Source organism: Brienomyrus brachyistius, unplaced genomic scaffold (assembly GCF_023856365.1).
Source record: "Brienomyrus brachyistius isolate T26 unplaced genomic scaffold, BBRACH_0.4 scaffold92, whole genome shotgun sequence".
In the NCBI taxonomy this organism is placed as follows: Eukaryota; Metazoa; Chordata; class Actinopteri; order Osteoglossiformes; family Mormyridae; genus Brienomyrus; species Brienomyrus brachyistius.
The window spans coordinates 735,001-740,728 of record NW_026042367.1 but is presented as its reverse complement, the minus strand read 5'-3'; the positions used below and the strand labels follow the sequence as shown (position 1 = coordinate 740,728).

Below are 5,728 nucleotides of genomic sequence, written 5' to 3'. Positions count from 1 at the left end.
CCTCTCCACGGAAATCTTTAGTAAATAGGCGAAAGATTTATACGGGATGAAGAGAGACCCGAGTCGATGCAGAGCGACGCTCAGCAGGTGGCCGCTAGCCGGGCCTCCGTGACGCCCCCGCTCGGGGTTGAATTCTCGGGGGCGTCGCAGCCACCGGCCTCGGGCCCCGGACTCCTCCCTGTCCTCCTGGCATCTGAAAGATCAGCAATCATGTAAACAGACATGAGAGAAAATTCAAAAGGCAAAGATGACGGCCTGCCTTACCTCAGCACAGCTGCCCAACCCTCAGAGAGCATATCATGACCGTGCTTTTTTTTTTTTATGATTTAAAAAAAAAAAAAAAAAAAAAAAAAAGAAAAACGGTGGAAGCGGGACCGGCGCACGGACAGAGTCGGTCCCTCACGACACGGCTGATCGCCTGACAAGCGGCGCAGGCTCTCGGTCTGATAAGCGGAACACCGATCAGCTCTGTCTTTCAACAGCAGGGTGGCAGGTAGAGGTGCACCGTTCCCAGAAACACTGCAATACCGGGTCGATGCGTGGAGCGGACGGGGCAAGCCCCACTTCCGGCTCCCTGTTCCAAAATCCGTTAATATGTGGTCCCCTCCATGGGGGACGTATCAGATATAATACTGTAAGTACAGATACTACACTTGATCTTAGCCAATAAAGGCCGAGAAGCGATGCCCGCAGACTGCGCCCCGCGGCTCCGGCATGCGGGACGCCGACGGAGCCGGCGCGGCTGGGTCCTCGCCAGCCTCTCTGGGAGGTGGCGCCCGGCGAGACCACGCACGATCCCAGAGGATCCCAGAAACACGCCACTGGGCAGATAGAGCCGGCCGCTAAGCCGGGCACAGTCTTACTTTGATACAGCGGCGGTGCAGCTCTGCTTGCGCAGAGCCTCCAAAAATACAGTGAACTCATCGCTATCCCTCTCCACGGAAATCTTTAGTAAAAAGGCGAAAGATTTATACGGGATGAAGAGAGACCCGAGTCGATGCAGAGCCGTCGCTCAGCAGGTGGCCGCTAGCCGGGCCTCCGTGACGCCCCCGCTCGGGGTTGAATTCTCGGGGGCGTCGCAGCCACCGGCCTCGGGGCCCCGACTCCTCCCTGTCCTCCTGGCATCTGAAAGATCAGCAATCATGTAAACAGACATGAGAGAAAATTCAAAAGGCAAAGATGACGGCCTGCCTTACCTCAGCACAGCTGCCCAACCCTCAGAGAGCATATCATGACCGTGCTTTTTTTTTTTTATGATTTAAAAAAAAAAAAAAAAAAAAAAAAAGAAAAACGGAGGGAAGCGGGACCGGCGCACGGACAGAGTCGGTCCCTCACGACACCGGCTGATCGCCTGACAAGCGGCGCAGGCTCTCGGTCTGATAAGCGGAACACCGATCAGCTCTGTCTTTCAACAGCAGGGGGCAGTAGAGGTGCACCGTTCCCAGAAACACTGCAATACCGGGTCGATGCGTGGAGCGGACGGGGCAAGCCCCACTTCCGGCTCCCTGTTCCAAAAATCCGTTTAATATGTGGTCCCCTCCATGGGGGACGTATCATATATTAAACTGATAAGAACAGATACTACACTTGATCTTAGCCAAAAGGCCGAGAAGCGATGCCCGCAGACTGCGCCCCGCCGGGCTCCGGCATGCGGGACGCCGACGGAGCCGGCGCGGCTGGGTCCTCGCCAGCCTCTCTGGGAGGTGGCGCCCGGCGAGACCACGCACGATCCCAGAGGATCCCAGAAACACGCCACTGGGCAGATAGAGCCGGCCGCTAAGCCGGGCACAGTCTTACTTTGATACAGCGGCGGTGCAGCTCTGCTTGCGCAGAGCCTCCAAAAATACAGTGAACTCATCGCTATCCCTCTCCACGGAAATCTTTAGTAAAAGGCGAAAGATATATACGGGATGAAGAGAGACCCGAGTCGATGCAGAGCCGTCGCTCAGCAGGTGGCCGCTAGCCGGGCCTCCGTGACGCCCCCGCTCGGGGTTGAATTCTCGGGGGCGTCGCAGCCACCGGCCTCGGGGCCCCGACTCCTCCCTGTCCTCCTGGCATCTGAAAGATCAGCAATCACGTAAACAGACATGAGAGAAAATTCAAAAGGCAAAGATGACGGCCTGCCTTACCTCAGCACAGCTGGCCAACCCTCAGAGAGCATATCATGGACCGTGCTTTTTTTTTTTTATGATTTAAAAAAAAAAAAAAAAAAAAAAGAAAAACGGAGGGAAGCGGGACCGGCGCACGGACAGAGTCGGTCCCTCACGACACCGGCTGATCGCCTGACAAGCGGCGCAGGCTCTCGCTCTGATAAGCGGAACACCGATCAGCTCTGTCTTTCAACAGCAGGGGGCAGTAGAGGTGCACCGTTCCCAGAAACACTGCAATACCGGGTCGATGCGTGGAGCGGACGGGGCAAGCCCCACTTCCGGCTCCCTGTTCCAAAAATCCGTTTAATATGTGGTCCCCTCCATGGGGGACGTATCAGATATTAAACTGATAAGAACAGATACTACACTTGATCTTAGCCAAAAGGCCGAGAAGCGATGCCCGCAGACTGCGCCCCGCCGGGCTCCGGCATGCGGGACGCCGACGGGAGCCGGCGCGGCTGGGTCCTCGCCAGCCTCTCTGGGAGGTGGCGCCCGGCGAGACCACGCACGATCCCAGAGGATCCCAGAAACACGCCACTGGGCAGATAGAGCCGGCCGCTAAGCCGGGCACAGTCTTACTTTGATACAGCGGCGGTGCAGCTCTGCTTGCGCAGAGCCTCCAAAAATACAGTGAACTCATCGCTATCCCTCTCCACGGAAATCTTTAGTAAAAGGCGAAAGATTTATACGGGATGAAGAGAGACCCGAGTCGATGCAGAGCCGTCGCTCAGCAGGTGGCCGCTAGCCGGGCCTCCGTGACGCCCCCGCTCGGGGTTGAATTCTCGGGGGCGTCGCAGCCACCGGCCTCGGGGCCCCGACTCCTCCCTGTCCTCCTGGCATCTGAAAGATCAGCAATCACGTAAACAGACATGAGAGAAAATTCAAAAGGCAAAGATGACGGCCTGCCTTACCTCAGCACAGCTGCCCAACCCTCAGAGAGCATATCATGACCGTGCTTTTTTTTTTTATGATTTAAAAAAAAAAAAAAAAAAAAAAAAAAGAAAAACGGAGGGAAGCGGGACCGGCGCACGGACAGAGTCGGTCCCTCACGACACCGGCTGATCGCCTGACAAGCGGCGCAGGCTCTCGCTCTGATAAGCGGAACACCGATCAGCTCTGTCTTTCAACAGCAGGGGGCAGTAGAGGTGCACCGTTCCCAGAAACACTGCAATACCGGGTCGATGCGTGTGAGCGGACGGGGCAAGCCCCACTTCCGGCTCCCTGTTCCAAAAATCCGTTTTATATGTGGTCCCCTCCATGGGGGACGTATCAGATATTAAACTGATAAGAACAGATACTACACTTGATCTTAGCCAAAAGGCCGAGAAGCGATGCCCGCAGACTGCGCCCCGCCGGGCTCCGGCATGCGGGACGCCGACGGAGCCGGCGCGGCTGGGTCCTCGCCAGCCTCTCTGGGAGGTGGCGCCGGCGAGACCACGCACGATCCCAGAGGATCCCAGAAACACGCCACTGGGCAGATAGAGCCGGCCGCTAAGCCGGGCACAGTCTTACTTTGATACAGCGGCGGTGCAGCTCTGCTTGCGCAGAGCCTCCAAAAATACAGTGAACTCATCGCTATCCCTCTCCACGGAAATCTTTAGTAAAAGGCGAAAGATTTATACGGGATGAAGAGAGACCCGAGTCGATGCAGAGCCGTCGCTCAGCAGGTGGCCGCTAGCCGGCCTCCGTGACGCCCCCGCTCGGGGTTGAATTCTCGGGGGCGTCGCAGCCACCGGCCTCGGGGCCCCGACTCCTCCCTGTCCTCCTGGCATCTGAAAGATCAGCAATCATGTAAACAGACATGAGAGAAAATTCAAAAGGCAAAGATGACGGCTCTGCCTTACCTCAGCACAGCTGCCCAACCCTCAGAGAGCATATCATGACCGTGCTTTTTTTTTTTTATGATTTAAAAAAAAAAAAAAAAAAAAAAAAAGAAAAACGGAGGGAAGCGGGGACCGGCGCACGGACAGAGTCGGTCCCTCACGACACCGGCCTGATCGCCTGACAAGCGGCGCAGGCTCTCGGTCTGATAAGCGGAACACCGATCAGCTCTGTCTTTCAACAGCAGGGGGCAGTAGAGGTGCACCGTTCCCAGAAACACTGCAATACCGGGTCGATGCGTGGAGCGGACGGGGCAAGCCCCACTTCCGGCTCCCTGTTCCAAAAATCCGTTTAATATGTGGTCCCCTCCATGGGGGACGTATCAGATATTAAACTGATAAGAACAGATACTACACTTGATCTTAGCCAAAAGGCCGAGAAGCGATGCCCGCAGACTGCGCCCCGCCGGGCTCCGGCATGCGGGACGCCGACGGAGCCGGCGCGGCTGGGTCCTCGCCAGCCTCTCTGGGAGGGTGGCGCCCGGCGAGACCACGCACGATCCCAGAGGATCCCAGAAACACGCCACTGGGCAGATAGAGCCGGCCGCTAAGCCGGGCACAGTCTTACTTTGATACAGCGGCGGTGCAGCTCTGCTTGCGCAGAGCCTCCAAAAATACAGTGAACTCATCGCTATCCCTCTCCACGGAAATCTTTAGTAAAAGGCGAAAGATTTATACGGGATGAAGAGAGACCCGAGTCGATGCAGAGCCGTCGCTCAGCAGGTGGCCGCTAGCCGGGCCTCCGTGACGGCCCCCGCTCGGGGTTGAATTCTCGGGGGCGTCGCAGCCACCGGCCTCGGGGCCCCGACTCCTCCCTGTCCTCCTGGCATCTGAAAGATCAGCAATCATGTAAACAGACATGAGAGAAAATTCAAAAGGCAAAGATGACGGCCTGCCTTACCTCAGCACAGCTGCCAACCCTCAGAGAGCATATCATGACCGTGCTTTTTTTTTTTATGATTTAAAAAAAAAAAAAAAAAAAAAAAAAGAAAAACGTGAGGGAAGCTGGGACCGGCGCACGGACAGAGTCGGTCCCTCACGACACCGGCTGATCGCCTGACAAGCGGCGCAGGCTCTCGGTCTGATAAGCGGAACACCGATCAGCTCTGTCTTTCAACAGCAGGGGGCAGTAGAGGTGCACCGTTCCCAGAAACACTGCAATACCGGGTCGATGCGTGGAGCGGACGGGGCAAGCCCCACTTCCGGCTCCCTGTTCCAAAAATCCGTTTAATATGTGGTCCCCTCCATGGGGGACGTATCAGATATTAAACTGATAAGAACAGATACTACACTTGATCTTAGCCAAAAGGCCGAGAAGCGATGCCCGCAGACTGCGCCCCGCCGGGCTCCGGCATGCGGGACGCCGACGGAGCCGGCGCGGCTGGGTCCTCGCCAGCCTCTCTGGGAGGTGGCGCCCGGCGAGACCACGCACGATCCCAGAGGATCCCAGAAACACGCCACTGGGCAGATAGAGCCGGCCGCTAAGCCGGGCACAGTCTTACTTTGATACAGCGGCGGTGCAGCTCTGCTTGCGCAGAGCCTCCAAAAATACAGTGAACTCATCGCTATCCCTCTCCACGGAAATCTTTAGTAAAAGGCGAAAGATTTATACGGGATGAAGAGAGACCCGAGTCGATGCAGAGCCGTCGCTCAGCAGGTGGCCGCTAGCCGGGCCTCCGTGACGCCCCCGCTCGGGGT

The 5,728-nt window shown here is 57.0% G+C and overlaps 12 non-coding genes and 1 pseudogene across 12 annotated transcripts; all 13 read right to left on the bottom strand.

Moving 5' to 3' along the window:
- LOC125727271 (U5 spliceosomal RNA) lies at window positions 1–66 on the bottom strand (annotated as a pseudogene; the record flags this gene model as incomplete).
- Window positions 67–494: 428 nt separating this feature from the next.
- On the bottom strand, window positions 495–685 carry LOC125727310 (U2 spliceosomal RNA). Its single transcript, XR_007388683.1, has one exon. It is a non-coding gene; the product is annotated as a U2 spliceosomal RNA (small nuclear RNA).
- Window positions 686–882: 197 nt separating this feature from the next.
- On the bottom strand, window positions 883–997 carry LOC125727269 (U5 spliceosomal RNA). Its single transcript, XR_007388646.1, has one exon. It is a non-coding gene; the product is annotated as a U5 spliceosomal RNA (small nuclear RNA).
- A 428-nt stretch (window positions 998–1,425) lies between these two features.
- LOC125727304 (U2 spliceosomal RNA) lies at window positions 1,426–1,617 on the bottom strand. The gene has a single exon (XR_007388678.1). It is a non-coding gene; the product is annotated as a U2 spliceosomal RNA (small nuclear RNA).
- Window positions 1,618–1,816: 199 nt separating this feature from the next.
- Window positions 1,817–1,930, bottom strand: LOC125727265 (U5 spliceosomal RNA). The gene has a single exon (XR_007388643.1). It is a non-coding gene; the product is annotated as a U5 spliceosomal RNA (small nuclear RNA).
- Window positions 1,931–2,356: 426 nt separating this feature from the next.
- On the bottom strand, window positions 2,357–2,548 carry LOC125727297 (U2 spliceosomal RNA). Its single transcript, XR_007388671.1, has one exon. It is a non-coding gene; the product is annotated as a U2 spliceosomal RNA (small nuclear RNA).
- A 200-nt stretch (window positions 2,549–2,748) lies between these two features.
- Window positions 2,749–2,862, bottom strand: LOC125727264 (U5 spliceosomal RNA). Its single transcript, XR_007388642.1, has one exon. It is a non-coding gene; the product is annotated as a U5 spliceosomal RNA (small nuclear RNA).
- A 428-nt stretch (window positions 2,863–3,290) lies between these two features.
- Window positions 3,291–3,483, bottom strand: LOC125727306 (U2 spliceosomal RNA). The gene has a single exon (XR_007388680.1). It is a non-coding gene; the product is annotated as a U2 spliceosomal RNA (small nuclear RNA).
- Window positions 3,484–3,681: 198 nt separating this feature from the next.
- LOC125727263 (U5 spliceosomal RNA) lies at window positions 3,682–3,795 on the bottom strand. The gene has a single exon (XR_007388641.1). It is a non-coding gene; the product is annotated as a U5 spliceosomal RNA (small nuclear RNA).
- A 430-nt stretch (window positions 3,796–4,225) lies between these two features.
- Window positions 4,226–4,417, bottom strand: LOC125727296 (U2 spliceosomal RNA). Its single transcript, XR_007388670.1, has one exon. It is a non-coding gene; the product is annotated as a U2 spliceosomal RNA (small nuclear RNA).
- Window positions 4,418–4,617: 200 nt separating this feature from the next.
- LOC125727261 (U5 spliceosomal RNA) lies at window positions 4,618–4,731 on the bottom strand. The gene has a single exon (XR_007388639.1). It is a non-coding gene; the product is annotated as a U5 spliceosomal RNA (small nuclear RNA).
- A 429-nt stretch (window positions 4,732–5,160) lies between these two features.
- Window positions 5,161–5,352, bottom strand: LOC125727295 (U2 spliceosomal RNA). The gene has a single exon (XR_007388669.1). It is a non-coding gene; the product is annotated as a U2 spliceosomal RNA (small nuclear RNA).
- Window positions 5,353–5,551: 199 nt separating this feature from the next.
- Window positions 5,552–5,665, bottom strand: LOC125727260 (U5 spliceosomal RNA). Its single transcript, XR_007388638.1, has one exon. It is a non-coding gene; the product is annotated as a U5 spliceosomal RNA (small nuclear RNA).
- Window positions 5,666–5,728: the final 63 nt, after the last annotated feature.